The sequence below is a fragment of the Erinaceus europaeus genome, chromosome 6, assembly GCF_950295315.1.
Source record: "Erinaceus europaeus chromosome 6, mEriEur2.1, whole genome shotgun sequence".
NCBI lineage: Eukaryota > Metazoa > Chordata > Mammalia > Eulipotyphla > Erinaceidae > Erinaceus > Erinaceus europaeus.
The window spans coordinates 3,306,587-3,324,516 of NC_080167.1; the positions used below are offsets into that span (position 1 = coordinate 3,306,587).

Consider the following 17,930-nt stretch of genomic DNA (forward strand, 5'->3'; position numbering starts at 1 on the left):
GGTCGGGCGGTGGCGCAGTAGGTTAAGCGCATGTTGCGCAAAGCACAAGGACCTGCGTAAGGATCCCGGTTTGAGCCCCCGGCTCCCCACCTGCAGGGGAGTCACTCCACAGGCAGTGAAGCAGGTCTGCAGGTGTCTGTCTTTCTCTCCCCCTCTCTGTCTTCCCCTCCTCTCTCCATTTCTCTCTGTCCTATCCAACAGCGAACAACATCAACAATGGCAATAATAATAACCACAACGAGGCTACAACAAGGGCAACAAAAGGGGGAAAAATGGCCTCCAGGAGCGGTGGATTCATGGTGCAGGCACCGAGCCCAGCAATGACCCTGGAGGGAAAAAAAGAACTTGAAGTCCATGTTTCAGACTTCTTCCCAATAACTCTACCAGTGTGTGTCACCAATTCTAGAAACTCAAATTATATATATATATATATATATATTCCTTTTTGTTGCCCTTGTTGTTTTATTGTTGTAATTATTGTTGTTGTCGTTGTTGGATAGGACAGAGAGAAATGGGAGAGAGGAGGGGAAGACAGAGAGGGGGAGAGAAAGACGGACATCTGCAGACCTGCTTCACCGCTTGTGAAGCGACTCCCCTGTAGATGGGGAGCCGGGGGCTCGAACCGGGATCCTCCCGCCGGTCTTTGTGCTTTGCAACACCTGTGCTTAAGCCGCTGCGCTACCGCCCGACTCCCAAAATTCAAATTCTTAATCTCCTGACTCTCCTGGCTTGCCCAATGCACAGAGAAGAGACCTTGCAGTCTTGCTGTCTGACCAAGTTTTTCTCAGCCCAAGTGCACCTACATACACATGCATATGTACGTGGATCATACATGATAATAGATGTAGCTGTCCTTTCTAAACATCCCTTCTTCTTCCCAGCCTCTGTCAGGAGACTAGCAGCACTTCCCTGCGTACATTTAAACTTCATTCAAGTTCTGTGTGGTTCCACAAATGATGAAACAGACAGCATCTGCACCCATTTTCTGTTCACTCCTGCTTTTGACCCATTCTCAAGGTTTCAAAGCAGAAATTTCAAAGTGAAAGTCTACATGCAGTATGGGCCTGTGTCAAATCCACCAGTTACTCGCTATCGCTACAAACCCATGTTCAAACTCATTCTCCCTGGCCTTTTGTGATCTGGCTCCTAATTGCCTTTCCACTGTCACTTCCACTGTCTGTGCATCCTGTCCTCTAGCCTGTTTGACTTCTTTCTTCTTTCATACAGATACCAAACCTTCAATCAAGCTTCATTCTCTGGCTAGTCTTTCCTACAGGCTTGTCAGTGTCGTCTGTTACCAGACGGGCTCTGAGGAAGGGTCAGTGAAAGAATGGTGTGTATCCCAGGTTTGCTGCTCTGTCAGCACTGTCCTAGTTAACCGTACAGAACACAGTATTCTTCTGACTCTTTTTGCTCCATGTGTGTATAAAGACGGACACAGGAGTCTCTTGGGTGGTGTAGACAGAAGAAAGGAGGTTATTATGTCATCAAGGCAGCCTCCAGCTGTAGTGAAATTCTTCCAGGGCAGAGTTGAGTTTTTAGCATTTAAAAATTAATGTACATATTGTTGGATTTTTGTTTTTTGCTTGCTACTCACTTTTATATCACCAGCTGTAAGATGTTTATTTTGTACTATTGCATACAGTGTAACAGGAGACAAACAAATTAAGTAGTTGTGAAAAAATCTTGAGTCTGATGCTCAACCACTCAAAATCTTTGTTTATTCATCTATAAAATGAAATAAAAACAAGACTTACTTCACACGTCTGTTAAAGGATTAAAAAAATACATCTGGAGGCCAGGCGGTAGCGCACCAAGTTAAGCGCACAGAGTGCAAAGCCCAAGGACCGGTGCAAGGATCCCGGTTCGAGCCCCCGGCTCCCCACCTGCAGGGGAGTCGCTTCACAGGTGGTGAAGCAGGTCTGCAGGTGTCTGTCTTTCTCTCTCTCTGTGTTTTCTCTCTGTCCTATCCAACAACAGCAACAACAACAACAACAACACGGGCAAAAAGTCAGCCTCGAGGAGCAGTGGATTCTCAGTGCCGGCACTGAGTCTCAGCAATGACTGGAGGGAAAAAGATAAATAAAAAAGACAACATATTAATAGTAACATCATTCTTGGTACCTAGGTGATAGGTGATAATAAGGTAATAGATACTGGCCATTTTATTATTAACCTTTTGCTGCTAGAAACTTACTTATCTTCAACTCATCTCATTTAACACCTGACTTAAGGCTTAACCATGAAAGCCTAAGGGGTTCCTTTAAGACTTTTTTGGATATGTCAGCTTTGATTTTGGAATTCTTCCAGACCCCTTTTCTCTGCTAGTCTATCCTCTTCTTCCTTGTCTTTGGCAGTTCTAATCATGACTATCTCCCTGCTACTCTCTATAAATCGCCTCCCACGCTGTACCTAGTACACTCCCTTGTCAGCCGTGCTGAACCTCTCCTGGTCTCATGAGGGGCTGACTCTGATGGCCATCTTCCCATCTCATGAATTATCCTGCCCCTTGAGGAAAGCTCTGGCTTTTCACTGTCAGCTGGGCAAAATTTGTCATCTTTCATTGCACTTACTCTGAAAAATCAGCCCCATAGGTCCAATATTTGGCCATGGCTGGTTTAGAGCTTAGCTGCACGATTTGTATATAATACCAGAGATAGTGGCTACTCTTTGGGATACTAGGTAGACAACAGTCTTAATGTCAGATGAGGTTCATTTATAAAAGACACCTAACTTTAAAGAGGGAATCCTCACAGATGATTGTCTCAGAGATGAGGCTATAGGAATAGGATATTAGTTTATAATAAGTTGCAGTGATTAAAATATTATGGACAGGCCAGGTGGTGGTGCACCTGGTTGAGTGCACATGTTACAGTGCCCAAGGACCCTGGTTTGAGCCCCCGTCCCCATTTATAGGGAGAAAGGTTTGAAAGTGATGAAGCAGGGCTGCAAGTGTCTCTCTTTCTCTCTCCTTCTCTGTTTCCCCCTACCCTCTAAGTTTCTGGCTGTCTCTATCCAATAAAGATAAGTTAAAAAAAATTTAAAAATATATCTAAAAAAATGTTAGAGTGCTACCCCACTAAGGAAAGGTAGGAGCAGGCTGGGGGTATGGGTCAACCTCTCAACATCCATGTCCAGCGGAGAGCAATGAAGCCGGGCCTAGAACCCTCTATGTCCCTTAGAGATCTTTGGCCCGTACTCACAGAGGGTAAAGAGTAGGGGAGCTTCCCATGGAGGGGATGGCATGTGATACTCTGGTGGTAGAAACTCTATGAATTGTACCCTCTTATTCCACAGTCTTGTCGACCATTATTAAATCACTAATAATAATAAAAAAGAAGTCGAGAAATAAGAAAGCGCAAAGCAGCACTTGGACTGGGGTTGGTGTGCTGCACCGAAGTCTAGGCCTCTAGGGTCGGGGGAGGGTTCGGGTCCTGGAACAGGATGGCAGAGGGGCAGCTAGTGGGGGTTGAATTGTTCTGTGGAAAACTGGGAAATATTTCACACGTGTAAACTTCTGTATTTTATTATTGACTATAAATCATTAATCTCCACAACAAAGAAAAATTATTATGGACATATAAGATCCATTTGGTATACTTCCTCCCCTTTTAAAAAATATTTTAAATTTCTTTTTTATTTTTATATTTTTATTTTATTTTATTTTTTATTAGCTCTGGTTTATGGTGGTACGGAGGACTGAATTTGGGACTTTGGTACCTCAGGCTTGAGAATCTCTTTGCATAACCATTATGCTATCTACCCAGCCCTCATCTGATATACTTTGATATGAAGACGAGAAGACCAAAGAAGCCAGTTTGTTAAGGAATATCTTGCCTTGAGAAATGCAACTTTGATTTAGTCTTGCTGCAGTGTAGAACACTATTTTTTCTAGTTTAGTGACCCAGAACTATTATAAAGTCTAATTGAAAAAGTTATAGCTCAGATAAAATGTAATTGCATCAAAGCAAGGGAACAGGCAAAGTCAAACAAAAACCAACGCTGGTATTCTGATGCAGAATCAAGGTTGCCAAGATGGGAGAGGCAGAGGTCGAGGAGGCCTGGGGCTTCAGTGGCTGGCAAGGGAGTCTTGGCACCCTATGTTGAGACACAGGCGAGCTTCGACTTCGTTTCTAGTACTCTCAATTTCCTTCTCCTTATTGGTGATGAAAAAAGGGAATCGGGGAAAGAGGGGAGGCAGGTGGAGGGGAGGAAAGAGAGATCTAAAGCCTGAAGTTATTTCATCTACTTTTCATAGCAAGTATTGTTGCCACCCCACCTTGATCCGTGGTGGACTAGGCAGGAGGGCAGAGGAACTAGCCAAGTAGCAGGACACCTCCAGAAAAGCTCTGGGAAAAGAGAAGAATCTCTGTGCCGTGAATGTGGTGACAGCCACCTCCACAGGACCAAGGGTAAGAAGAGGAAGGAGGAGGGGCGAGGCACCGACCCTTCTGCAAAGTGAGCAGATGATGGGCTGCATCCTGCTGGGCTTCCTGGTGCTCTTCTCTAGTTCAGTCAGTGCCACATGGAAGGACAAGGGGAGTCTTGGCGAGACCCATGGCAAGCCCATAGCTGTGGAGCTGAACGCATCTCGAGTCCTGTTTGGGGTGGGGGTGGGTGGTCAGGGAGGATGGCACCTTGGGCGTGTCTGATTTTACTGCTCCTGAGCTAACCTATTAATTTTATTTCAAAGATAGAGAGATGTAGAAAGAGAGGCAGAGACAGAGCAGGAGAGAGAGAGAGAGGCCACAGTGCTGTGGTACTCCCAAGTGGTACTGGGCTGGCACTGGGGCCATGTGCCTGGGAAGACGTGCAGGGTAGTTGCGGGGCTCTGAGTAGCGCCACGTGCAGGGTAGTTGCGGGGCTCTGAGTAGCACCACGTGCAGGGTAGTTGCGGGGCTCTGACTAGCGCCACGTGCAGGGTAGTTGCGGGGCTCTGAGTAGCGCCACGTGCAGGGTAGTTGCGGGGCTCTGACTAGCGCCACGTGCAGGGTAGTTGCGGGGCTCTGACTAGCGCCACGTGCAGGGTAGTTGCGGGGCTCTGACTAGCGCCACGTGCAGGGTAGTTGAGGGGCTCTGACTAGCACCACGTGCAGGGTAGTTGCGGGGCTCTGAGTAGCACCACGTGCAGGGTAGTTGCGGGGCTCTGACTAGCGCCACGTGCAGGGTAGTTGCGGGGCTCTGAGTAGCGCCACGTGCAGGGTAGTTGCGGGGCTCTGACTAGCGCCACGTGCAGGGTAGTTGCGGGGCTCTGACTAGCGCCACGTGCAGGGTAGTTGCGGGGCTCTGCACTATCGCCACGTGCAGGGTAGTTGCGGGGCTCTGACTAGCGCCATGTGCAGGGTAGTTGCGGGGCTCTGACTAGCACGACGTTCAGGGTAGTTGCGGGGCTCTGACTAGCGCCACGTGCAGGGTAGTTGCGGGGCTCTGACTAGCACCACGTGCAGGGTAGTTGCGGGGCTCTGATTAGCGCCACGTGCAGGGTTGTTGCGGGGCTCTGACTAGCGCCACGTGCAGGGTAGTTGCGGGGCTCTGACTAGCACGACAAATACACTGCTCCCGGTGGCCATTCCCCCCCCAATCTTTCTCATTTTGATTAGGACAGAGAGAAATTGAGAGAGGACAGGAAGACAGAGAGAGGGAGAGAAAGATAGACACCTGCAGATCTTCTTAACCATTCATGAATCAACCCCCTGCAGGCGAGGAGAAGGCTCGAACTTGGGTCCTAGCACTTGGTAATATGTGTGCTTAACCAGGTGCACCACTGCCTGGCCCCTGAAAGCTGATCCCCCCCCAATTTTTTAATTTAACTTATTTGATTTTTATACACATTTCAAAAATAAAATAACAAGAATATGGAAAGAATTACAATATAGAGATAATCTGTTAGCAGTTAAACAGGCAAGAAGTTCCTGCTAAGAGCCAGTCAATAGTTCTAGACTACAGGGTAGAATAACTAATTTACCAGGGCTGGTGGTGGCGCACCTGATCAAACTCTCACATTACAGTGTGCAAGGACCCAGGTTCAAGCCCCTGGCCCCCACCTGTAGGGAAAAAGTTCACGAGTGGTGAAGCAGTGCTGCAGGTGTCTCTCTGCTTCTCCTTGTCTCTCCCTTTCTTTCTTTCTTTCTTTCTTTCTTTCTTTCTTTCTTTCTTTCTTTCTTTCTTTCTTTCTTTCTTTCCCTCCAGGGTTATTACTGGGTCTCAGTGCCTGCACTGCTCCTGGAGGCCATTTTCTCCCTTTTGTTGCCCTTGTTGTTTATCATTGTTATTGTTGCTATCGTTGTTGGCTAGGACAGAGAGAAATGGAGAGAGGAGGGGAAGGCAGAGAGGAAGAGAGAAAGACAGACACCTGCAGACCTGCTTCACCGCTTGTGAAGCGACACCCCCTGCAGGTGGGGAGCCGGGGGCTGGAGCCGGGATCCTTATGCCGGTCCTTGCGCTTGGTGCCACGTGCGCTTCACCCGCTGCGCCACTGCCCAGCCCGTCTCTCCCTGTTTCTGTCCCCCTCCCTTCTCAATGTCTCTCTGCCTCTATCTAATAATAAAATAACAAATAAAAATGAAAAAGCTAATTTACCTACACCCAATAAAATGGTAAAGATGAATATCACTGAAAGTTAACAGTATGCTTTCTTGGGGGGCAGGCAGTAGCATACTGGGACAAGCTCACAGTGCGAAGCACGAGAACTGGCTCAAGGATCCCGGTTCGAGCCCCCGGCTCCCCACCTGCAGAGGCACCGCTTCACAAGCAGTGAAGCCGGTCTGTAGGTGTCTGTCTTTCTCTCTCCATCTCTATCTTACCCGCTGCTCTCTGTTTTTCTCTCTGTCTTATCCAACCACAGCAGCAACAACCACAATAGTAACAGCTACAACACCACCACCACCAATGGGAAAAAGATGGCCACCAGGAGCAGTGGATTCATAGTGCAGGCACCGAGCCCCAGCGATAACCCAGGAGGAAAAAAAAGATATATATTTAAAAAATACTTTCTCATTCTGTTTTACGTCATCTAAACCAGCACCTACGAATCCGACGGCAACACTGTTTCTCCAGTGACACAGTTTGCTGCTGTTGCCTTATTTTGTTCTTGAAAATTTGTTCCTTTGGTTTGTTGAGTTTGATGGTTTTAGCTTTCATTTTCCAAGTCCACTGTATTAAAAAATAGTTTCCTCTTTTTAATCTTCCCCCAAACAACAGGAGGCTAGATTAATGACAGCACATAATAATAACTCTAGTTTTGCCACAAGAAATAGAGTATTATTTATTTATTGATGGGCATAACCACCCCCCCAACTTCATAGAGGTTTGTATTGATTGATTGATTTTGTTGTTAGTTTATGCATTTTATTTTTTAGCTGTCTGACTTACTGGGATGACTTTGTACTATCACACAGTGACCAGAAAGAAACAAACACTTTCCATCCATTCTTCAGGTAGGTGAAACGCACTGCTTGTGTTTTGTTAGCAAAAGAAAAAGAATAGTTAGTTCAGTTTCTCCTCTTTACTCCAAAATCCTGGCTTCTTACTTTCCACTCCTGCTCATAGAGGACTCTTAGAGGCATGCTTATATCTTGTGAGATTATGATGTGAGACATGTGAGTATCCTAAACAAATCCCGTTATGCTAGTTCGTAATAAATCATTACATCTTTTTTATCAGTCCCCCTCTTTCCTCTAAAACAATCATCCGAGACAACACACCATTAACTTAAAATACCGAAATTGTGGGATGTATTTTTCTGACAAATGTATTGGCTGTTGATTCGTTGTGATTAGAGAAAAGCCTTGGGAGTTAAGGTCTGGTGACTATAAACTGACTCTCTGCTTCCACGGCCAGACAGTGTCTCCTTCTGCCTCTCTCCTTGAGCTTTCCTGAGTGAAATCATGTGACCCTGTCACCATAGTTTTTACCATCAAACACCTAAGTGTTTTTAAAATGCAGCACAACACTTTACAGGCAAATACGGAGGTAGTTTCATTTGACATTTCCATTATCCCTGCTCTTAGTGGATTCTAGACATCATACATAAAGGTGGCTAGCTGATTTTTTTTTCCTTAAAAAAAAACCAACACAATGCAAACCATTGAGCTGTCTTTTCATATTTGATGCACCATCCATTGAACGTGCACTACATTTTTTCTTAAAGTGTCGGGGTTATCTTCAGTAGTCTGGGCTGGATAATTTTAGCATTTGTCCTACATTTGGTAGATATAGTTTTGTGGCATATCTTATGTATTTCTGAACTAACATCAGTGACTTAATTATCTCACATTCTGAGTTCCAACTGAAAAAGCAAAATGTTAAATTGCTGCCATTATTCCAGTTGGTGTCAAATTGTTGTTTTATGTAGAAATGAAAATTGTGTTCTCAGACATGGTGTATGCTTTGTTTTTGCCCTTAATGATTTTATTAAATCCATTTTTATTCATTCACTAAATACTTAATGAACACTTATTGAGGGCTAGGAACAAAGTATGATGACTTAAGTATACAGATGAACAGTGTTCAATTCCTTTGCCTTTGAAGAACTCACGGCCCCGAGAGAAATGCAGTTGGGCAAGTAGGGAACTCACAGCTCCAGCAGTGGTCAGTTACTTCTGAGATGCTGTGTGTGTCTGCGGCCCTGCGCATCAACCACCTTTACCAGCCGACTTCCCCGATGAGGGGCAAGCAGCTTGTCTTCAGCTCCCACAAGTAACAGGTGCCCCAGGCCGTCATTGGCTTTCTTCCTTTCTGTGCCCATGAGGGGTTTGTTGTTGTTGTTGTTGTTGTTGTCTTTTTTTAATATTTATTCAGAGTGAATTAATTGGATACATATGCACTGGGTTTTGCCCCAAACTGCCAGATTTCCTTTTCCTGAAGTGGCGGGATTTGTCTATAGCATCACAACAGTGTTTCTCTGTCCCACGTGCCCATCAGCACTGACATTCCTCAGCATTCTAATCTTTGTTCGCCTACGAGCGTGAAATGCTTACTCGATGCTGCTTTCATTTGCATATTTCACTGCTAATGAACTGGGTCATCTAACTCATATTCTTATTAGCTATTGAACTCATTCTTCAATGAATTTCTTTTAGCTATTTCTTTATTGGGGTGTTGTCCTGTTCATTTGCAGACAATTTTCATATGTTGGAGGCTTCAAGCCGCAACCACTTTCACACATTGCAAATATCTTTTCTTACTGTCAACTGTATTGTGAGATGCAAAATTATTTGTATATTTTATTACATTTTGCCTTCATTTTACAACAATGAGTGGTAAATTTATATACAAAAATGCTGATAATACTAGGGAGAATAGAAATAAGTCTGCTATGTTTCTGATTAAAGTTAGAAGTCGTAAGCCCAACCAGGAGAGGTCTTGGTGCTGTGGTCTGTGGTATGTGTCTCCCTAGCCCAGCCCCCTCACCCCCCATCTCTATCTGAGTGAAAAAAATTATGGAAGACTCCAACTCCGAAAAGAAAATTACTGGTTCTGGGATCCCGGCAGTAGGCCAGGGGTTAAGTGCACGTGGCGCAAAGTGCAAGGACTGGCGTGAGGATCCCAGTTCGAGCCCCCCGACTCCTCACCTGTAGGGAGGTCGCTTCACAAGCAGTGAAGCAGGTCTGCAGGTGTCTGTCTTTCTCTCCCCCTCTCTGTCTTCACCTCCTCTTTCCATTTCCATATCTGACAACGAAAGCAATAACAACAATAAAGAGTCCTTTCTCTGAAATATATATATGCAAACATTTTGTAGTCATCTTTAAATTATTTTCTGCCAGAAAACTACAGGAGCCAATTATAGCTGTTTGGTTGGCAAGATAGCTCACTTGTATAGTGGGCTTGGCTGTTATGCATATGACCCAGGTTCAAGCCTGATCCCCAGCACAATGAAGGAAGCTGTGGTACTGTGGTGTTTTTCTCTCTGTCTGTCTCTATATTTCTATCTGAAGAAGCCATCCTGGAGCAGTGAGGCCCCAGCGACAATAAAAACAAAGAAGAAAAAAAAAACTAGAGCTATTTAGTGAGTTAGCAGTAGGGTGCTCAAATCCTGTTTTGGCACTTAGCAAGAAGCCGGTGTATCTGGGCATCTTCACGCCTATGCCATGCTGTTCTCTGGCTTGCTGTAGCTGATGATGAGCCCATACACAGGTATTTCTACAACAGTAACTGAACGGTGTGACTCATAACTCATGCTGCCAGGTGGGCAGAGCATTGGTCTGGGCTTTCCTTGAACTAAGTGCCATCACACCTGTCTCCATAGTCAGAACCTACCAGAGGCTGGTGCCAGATCTTTTGTGGGCTTCAATTACAGAGCTGAGTCTTTGCCCTGGTGTCCATGTCATTAAGACTCTAGCAGTGATAATGGAGATGAGCCTGGTAGTCTAAAATGCGAAGAAACAGTTTACTGCAAATGAACACACACTCTCTCTCTCTGCTTTCAGCTGTTTCATTTAGATCAATGTGTCTAGGAAGAGGCGACAACACCATTTGTGTTTATGGGTTTAATCAGGACAGTTACAACTTAGCTGTTTGGCTTCAGTTGTATGGAAATATGTGCCACCACCTGCCTCTTGCTGCCCACGCTCTCCGCCTGCTGCAGCAGATGAGACTGCAGAGACGGCAGCTTAAAAAAGGCGACGGATGGGAAGTCTCACCTTGCTTCCCAGAGCAGTGTTCTGGAACTCTGCTTCCAGTAGCGCCTTGTGACTGGTGTCATCAGTGACTCTTGCAACTGCTGGATGAGAGACAACAGTGACTGAAAATCTGTTAGAATTTCCCTATGAGTTATAATGAGTTGGATCAAAAGATAGAAATGAAATAGCTCCATACTGGACTATATCTATTCTGAAAAGATATGTTACTAGCCTTCTCATGTGCACACATTATGACTCGAATGGCTTAGGCCTTTATTGTGTTGTAGTCCATATAACACAGTCTGATCCTTCTCAAAAAACATATTAGTAACTGAGTAGAAAATATCTTATACTGGCCAGAGGAGATAGCATAATGGTTATGCAAAGAGACTCTCATGCCCAAGGCTCCAAAGACCCAGGTTCAATCCCCCTGCCAGAGCTGAACAGTGTTCTGGTTAAAAATAATAATAGTAATGATAATAATAGAAAAGAAAAAGAAAATATACTTAACCAACAGGGCTAGTGTCCAGTTGTCTTGAGGGTCTAGGATAAATAAATGCTCATGTGTGCATTTTAGTCTGGGTCACATGGAATGTGGAATAGAGAGAGAGAATGTTTCTATTCAGGGATTTTTTTTTAGTGGATTGTAGACTAGAACTGCCCTGTCTCATAAGCCTTTTACTGCTTCGGAATGTGCGTTTCTTTCATGTTTTGCTGTTACAGCACACCGTTCATATCATGGCCTCTCATCTGGTGAATATTACTGGCCTAGAGTGTGAAATGCAACTGAGAAGAGGTTGAGTTAGAGTGCTTCACTGGTCGCTCAGCAGCAGTGTGCCGCGTGTGTGTGTGTGTGGCTCACCTTACGTCTCGGGTTTCGGGAGTAGCCATGCACACTGTTTTTTGCATATACATATTTACTCCTAACAGCATCAGACTCAGGTACGGAGCCCAGCTCTCTCGGTTCTAGTTCTGTGGTATAGTATTGGCAAATTGACTTGGGTGAAGGGCCAGGGAGTAAACACTTCAAGCTTTAGGGACCAGATAGTTGCAGTTACGCCACCTTACCTTACTATTGTGGTACAAAGCACTAGATATGAACAAGTAAGCAGATCAGCATCGCTGCGTCTTGCCGAAACTTCACTAATAAAATTCAGTAGTGTTTGGCATTGACAGCCCTTTCTCTAAACCAGTGCTCAAACTTTTCACTGTGGAAGGGCCTTTTTAGACCTGATCATATTGAGTTTGTTTTCTCATTTTTGATTATTGATGATCAAAACTGGTCACAGCCATGTTTCTTACAAACTGTGACCATTGAATCAAGATAGAGATAGAAATCTTCCCGCCGGTCTTTCAGGTTCATTAGTTGCTTTCATTTCACCCTCCTCTTGTGTTTAGGATTAACTTCTTAGTGAAGTGTTAGTTAAAATGTTATATTTAAGTGGCTGAGAGCCCTTATTTTAATCACAATAGGAGTGAAACCCTCAAAGATACTGCTCTGAGAACAGTAAATTGGTCTCAACATCAAGTAGTGAATGAGTGGCTAGTCTTCAGGCCTGACCTCTGAGGTAATGTCTCAGAACTGAGTTTTCAGTAAAACAGATAAAGAATTTTTATTAAGTTTCCTGAGCTGGAAACACATCCATCCTCTTATTTTGCAGGACAGTGTTTACCGTGAGGGGCCTGCCCGTCTCGGCAAGCTCTCCAGGCAGCCATGGAGGGCACACAGGCCTGCCGCAGGGGAGGTGAAGCTTGGCTGAGTCCTGGCTGTATTACGAGTGAATTCTCTTGTAGAGGTGCTGCCCCTTTGCCTTTGTCCTTGGGAAATTCATCAGTTCCTAGAGCTACTAGAGATTACAAGACATTATCTCATTCGGACCTCTGACTCCTAAGTAGAAAATTCACTTAAATTGTCTCTGTCAAGAGAATGTCTTCATGTACTACTTGCATAGTTCAAAATTAATTTTTACAATGTAATTTCTACCAGTGGGAGATTTTGTTGTACATATTCCTGACACCTGCAGTGATGGTGAGACATTTTGCTACCCTGTGAGAAATAATGGTGATGAAGATAATTAGAGGTTACACATGGAGAAGTCTCTGTGCACCAGATACAGAAGCAAACTCTTTCTGGGCATCCATTTGCTTGATCTTCACTGCTGCCCAGTGTGGCAGATACTGTTCTTCTCTTCATTTCATAAAGGAGAAAACTCAGTATCAGAGCTCACCAGGAGTAGAGAGGGCAGAGACGCTCATGCCTGACGCCAGACTCTCAACTCCACGCTGTTTCTGCCTTTCCCGCTTGTGTTTCTCATCTGGGCGGAAACTGCTAGGCTCTAGGAAAAATAGTCACATGATGCCGTGCAAACCGAAGCGTCTGGGGAGTGTAGAAATTCACAGTACTCCTCTGAGTGCCGTCTGTATTGTTGGAAGGAACCACCACATGGTGAGGCTGGTTTAGAGGAAGCAGTTTGCATGGTTCTGCACTTTCTCCCTCTGTCAAGTGTCCCATGCTTTAAAAAAAAAAAAAAAAAAAAACTTGAGTGGTTTGGGAGTTGGCGCAGTGGATAAAGTATCAGACTCTCAACCATGAGCTCCCGAGTTCAGTCCCTGGCAGCACATGTACCAGAGTGATGTCTGGTTCACTGGCTCTCTCTCCTCCTCCTTTGTTTCTCATTAATAAATAAATAAAATCTTAAAAAAAAAAAGACTTGTTTTTGTGAGACAGGAAGAGAGGATGAGGGAGAAAGACCAGAACACTCCTAGCTCTGGCATAGTGGGAGTTGAGCCTGGAAGCCCACGCTCTCTACACAGTCTCAGTTTCAATTTGTCCTTCCGATATAGAAATTATCCGAGTGAATTAGCAAGCCCTCGTGAGGAGTCAGGAAACAAGCCTGCAAGAGAACCATGGTCGGATTGTGCGCCTGATAGGCTTACCAGGCTCTTTGGGTAGAATCCTTTCTCTCTGGATAAGTGAGCATCTGTGGAAAGCGAAGGAAATGTGGCTTCAGTGGTGTGGTGTGGTGCGGTGCGGTGCGGTGCGGTGCGGTGCGGTGCGGTGCGGATCCTAACGGACAGACCTGCAGGCAGAAAAGCAGGCTGTAGTCACCTTTCCTCCTCTTTACCATTAAGTAAGAGACTTGCTTGGGTTGAGTAATGCATATGGTAGGTTATATATTGGTTGTCTCCATAACATTTTTATAGTTGTCAGTGTTAAGAATTGCGTTTTTGTTTTAAATTCTACTGTCCTCAATCTGAGAGCACTTCTAGGATTAACTCCCGTTTCCCATGGGGAATAAGAGCCTGAGAAAGTAGCAGAGATTAAAGGAAAGTCAGCCCCCACCCTGGCCCCTGGCCCCTGGTTTCCAGGCTGGCTACAGTAAGAACTGTCAGGGAGATAGATGGGGGCTCTAAGGTTTCCTAGAGTTTTCAGCCATGTGTGGGCACCACATGTGGTTGTTCCGTGAATACAAATACAAGAACACATGCTGTTTCCATCAGGGACACTGTAGCCCCTCTCTGTCCCCAGCCTTACAGCAGACTTGAATGGGTCATTTATCACAGGCCACTTACCGACACTGACTGGCCCTCAGTTCCTGCTACAAGTCAGCGGCAGACCGTTTGACTCAGTTGTTTCTCTGTGTTTATTACGCAGTAGCAGCGTTTTTTAAATTCAGATTCATTTGAAAACCAGCATTTCACCATTTAACGTGCAAATGTTGCATGTGTGCCTTTCCTTAACTTCAGTGACTCAGAGTCAAACGCGTTCAAGATGGCTCCCTCTTCTGTGCTGCCGCAGCCCACTGACTCCCCCATACACTGCAGACTTTCGGCCTGCCTTCCCTTCACCTCCGCTCCTCAGTTTCTTTGTTGACAAGACAAATCTCTGTCTTCTCTGTCTACGTGAAGTGCTCTCATGTGTGAGGCCTTGCTTAGAGGTCACCTCCCCAAACAGGACTCCCCTACTTTGCTTTCCTGGTCTGAGGTGCTACCCTTCTACCCCTCCACTCTGGGAGACCACTGGGCTGCCTGGCTCCTCTCCTAGATATCTCCTAAGCTTTGTACAGAAGGAATACGTTTCTTTCTGAATCTCATGGTGCGAACAGCCTGGAGTCTGGTTCAGTCATCTCCTTCTCCTCAAGTGCCCAGGCCAGTGCCTCAAGCCAGGCAGAGTCACTCCCAGTGATTCTTGAACTCAGCTCAAGACTTCTGGCAGGACAGTTAGCTCCTCTAGCAACCTGACAGTGAGCTCCTCTCACTGCTCAGGCACAGCCACATGCAACTGCATTACAGTTCTCACCCTGGCGCTTCCCACACCCTGACACACCCTGACACACCCTGAGGAAACTCCTTCTGGAAGGCCGGCAGGCGACTCCTTCCATTTGTCCACGATGGAGGACACCAGCCCTGCAGCCTGTGGGGTCTGCTTTCCTTCTTGAGTTGTGTCAGCAGAGACGCTCTACGTTCATTCAAGAAACGCAAATTCACCCTGACGTGGGTGCTGTGGTGTGTGCACAGTCCCCTGCCTCAAAAAAAGAAAAAAGAAAAACCCAAGAGAAAAGGAAAATAGAGCAACAGCAAAACGCCACAGTAGTTTTGTTGAGTTCTCCCTGCCTTCTGTTGTCTTTTTGCTTTTTTTCTCAATAGTTTTGTTGAGTTCTCCCTGCCTTCTGTTGTCTTTTTACTTTTTTTCTCAATAGTTTTGTTGAGTTCTCCCTGCCTTCTTTTTTTTTTTATATTTATTTTATTTATTCCCTTTTGTTGCCCTTGTTGTTTTATTGTTGTAGTTATTATTATTGTTGTCGTTATTGGATAGGACAGAGAGAAATGGAGAGAGGAGGGGAAGACAGAGAGGGGGAGAGAAAGACAGACACCCGCAGACCTGCTTCACCGCCTGTGAAGCGACTCCCCTGCAGGTGGGGAGCCGGGGCTCGAACCGGGATCCTTCTGCCGGTCCTTGTGCTTTGCGCCGCCTGCGCTCAGCCCGCCGCGCCCCCGCCCGGCCCCCTCCCTGCCTTCTGTTGTCTTTTTCCTTTTTTCTCCTGGGCATTTCCTTTCTTTTTTTTTTTGTTTTTAAAAACATATTTTAAGTCAGGGATTTAATAGTGATTTACAAGATCATAAGGCGGTAGGGTTTGACTCCACACCACTCCCACCACCAACGTCCTGTGCCCCATCTCCCTCCAACAGTAACCACCACGGTTCTCCACATAGCACAGCACACTTAAAAAAAAATTTTTTTTTAACTATCTTTATTTATTTATTGGATAGAGATATCCAGGAATTAAGAGGAAGGGGGGGGGTACAGAGTGAGGGAGACAGAGAGACACCTACAGCCCTGCTTCACCACCCACAAAGCTTTCCCCCTGCCGGTGGGGACCAGGGCTTGGACCCGGGTCCTTGCACACTGTAACATGCGCCCTACCAGGTGTGTCACCACCACACACAGCACTCACTCAGTAACGTCTACTCAATGCACTGGCCTGCTGCTTTACCCTTTTCAGCCTTAGTTTTCTCACGTGAAATGTCACTAATTTGGTGTGAGGATTCATCGAGATAACTTGCCAAGTCCCCAGTGGATGGTTACTGTGATCAGTACCACATTCTCTTCTAGGGATTGTGTGGCATACTGACACACAAAACCTGTAAGTGCCAATATAAGGTGTCACATGGAAGTAGCAAGGTCAGCTTCCCTTGAGAATCGTAGAGTTCAAGAGCAGGAGCGAATCTTAGAAGCCACCGAGTTCCCTGAGTTAAGTATCTGGGCCAGACCTTGGGCTCCTGTGCCAGCACCTCACAGCTCAGTTGGCCCTCAGAACAAGACTGTGACAGCTGCTTTTGTCTCCTGCGTTCAAGCTGAGGTCAGACCGTCTGACCTCACATTCTGGATTCTTGTGTAGAATGCCAGGTTCTTTCTATTATCGACGGTTCCTGCTGCTTAGCGAATATGTGAGTGGCTGAGGTGTGCAGAACAGCCAGTGTTGGGCTCTTAGATGAGATGCTTACCACGAAAATGGAAAGTATGCAGCCATGGTGGCTGGCTGGCTGCGTGGAGTGCAGGAGCTGCATGTGTGAGACTTCAGATGTGATTCCCAGCACTGCTTATGCTGAGTGGATGGTCTGGCTCTTACCTCAATAAGTGACTACATCTTTTTGTTTTTTTAATTAAAAGTAAATAGTGAGGGACTAGGTGGTAGCACGCAGGGTTAAGCGCACGTGGTGCAACGCAAAGCGCAAGGACCGGCTCAAGGATTCCGGTTCGAGTCCCCGGCTCCCCACCTGCAGAGGAGTCGCTTCACAGGCGGTGAAGCAGGTCTGCAGGTGTCTGTCTTTCTCTCCCCCTCTCTGTCTTCCCCTCCTCTCTCCATTTCTCTCTGTCCTATCCAACAACTACAGCAGCAACAACAACCGCAATGGAAAAGGGATGGCCGCCAGGAGCAGTGCATTCATACTACAGGCACCAAGTTCTGGTTAGTAAGTAGTGAGAGTAGAGCTACTAGTTACCTTTGACTTTCAGTCACAAACAAACAAACAAACAAGCAGACGGAAAGCAAGCTTCGACAAAATGCGAGTTTAAGCTGCTCCTTAAAGGATGAGCAAGAGTTTGATAGCAGAGTGAGTACAGGAACCTAACCTCTCCAGCTTAAGCTAATATTAAGGTCAAGTCTCCAAGGACAGGGGCTGGTAGAGTGTCCATGTTACCACATGAGGGGACCTAGGTTCAAGTCGCTAGTCCCCATCCTCAGAGAAAACTTCACCAACAGTGAGACAGTGCTGCAGGTTCTCTCCTTTCTGTTTCTTTCCCTTTTTTCTCCTGGCCTTTCCACCTGTCTCTCACACCCTATGAAAAACAAAGAAGAAGAAAGTGGTTTCCAGGACTGGAGGAGTGGTGCAGGCCCAGAGCCCCATCGATTACTGGAGACAAGCAAGCAAGAAAACAGAAAGGTCTGTCATATTTACCTTTTGTTTGGGAATTACATGTTGCTTCTCTTGGTGTATTGCCGTAGGGAAGCATTTAACATATTCAGAATAGTGTGACTTGGAACATTCTCACAAGAGATCAGACATTTGCAGTGTATTGAGATGTTTATTTCTTTTATGATGGTTTAGGATCTCCCCCCTAAAAAACAGGGTTAAGTTCTGACTGTATCATTTATTAATTTTTTCAACTCCAACTTCTTTATACGATAAGTGAAATCACTCATATGCGCTGGAAAGGTGGCCTGAGTACAAAGCAGAATGACTCCCGCATGCAGCAAATAACAACACTTGTGCGGCAGTAATTGTTCATAGCAGAAGCCATTCATTCGA

The 17,930-nt window shown here is 45.7% G+C and overlaps 1 protein-coding gene across 7 annotated transcripts in view; it reads left to right on the top strand.

Moving 5' to 3' along the window:
* TTC28 (tetratricopeptide repeat domain 28) overlaps window positions 1–17,930 on the top strand; it is a 487,880-nt gene that overhangs the window by 285,862 nt on the left and 184,088 nt on the right. The window lies entirely within an intron of this gene.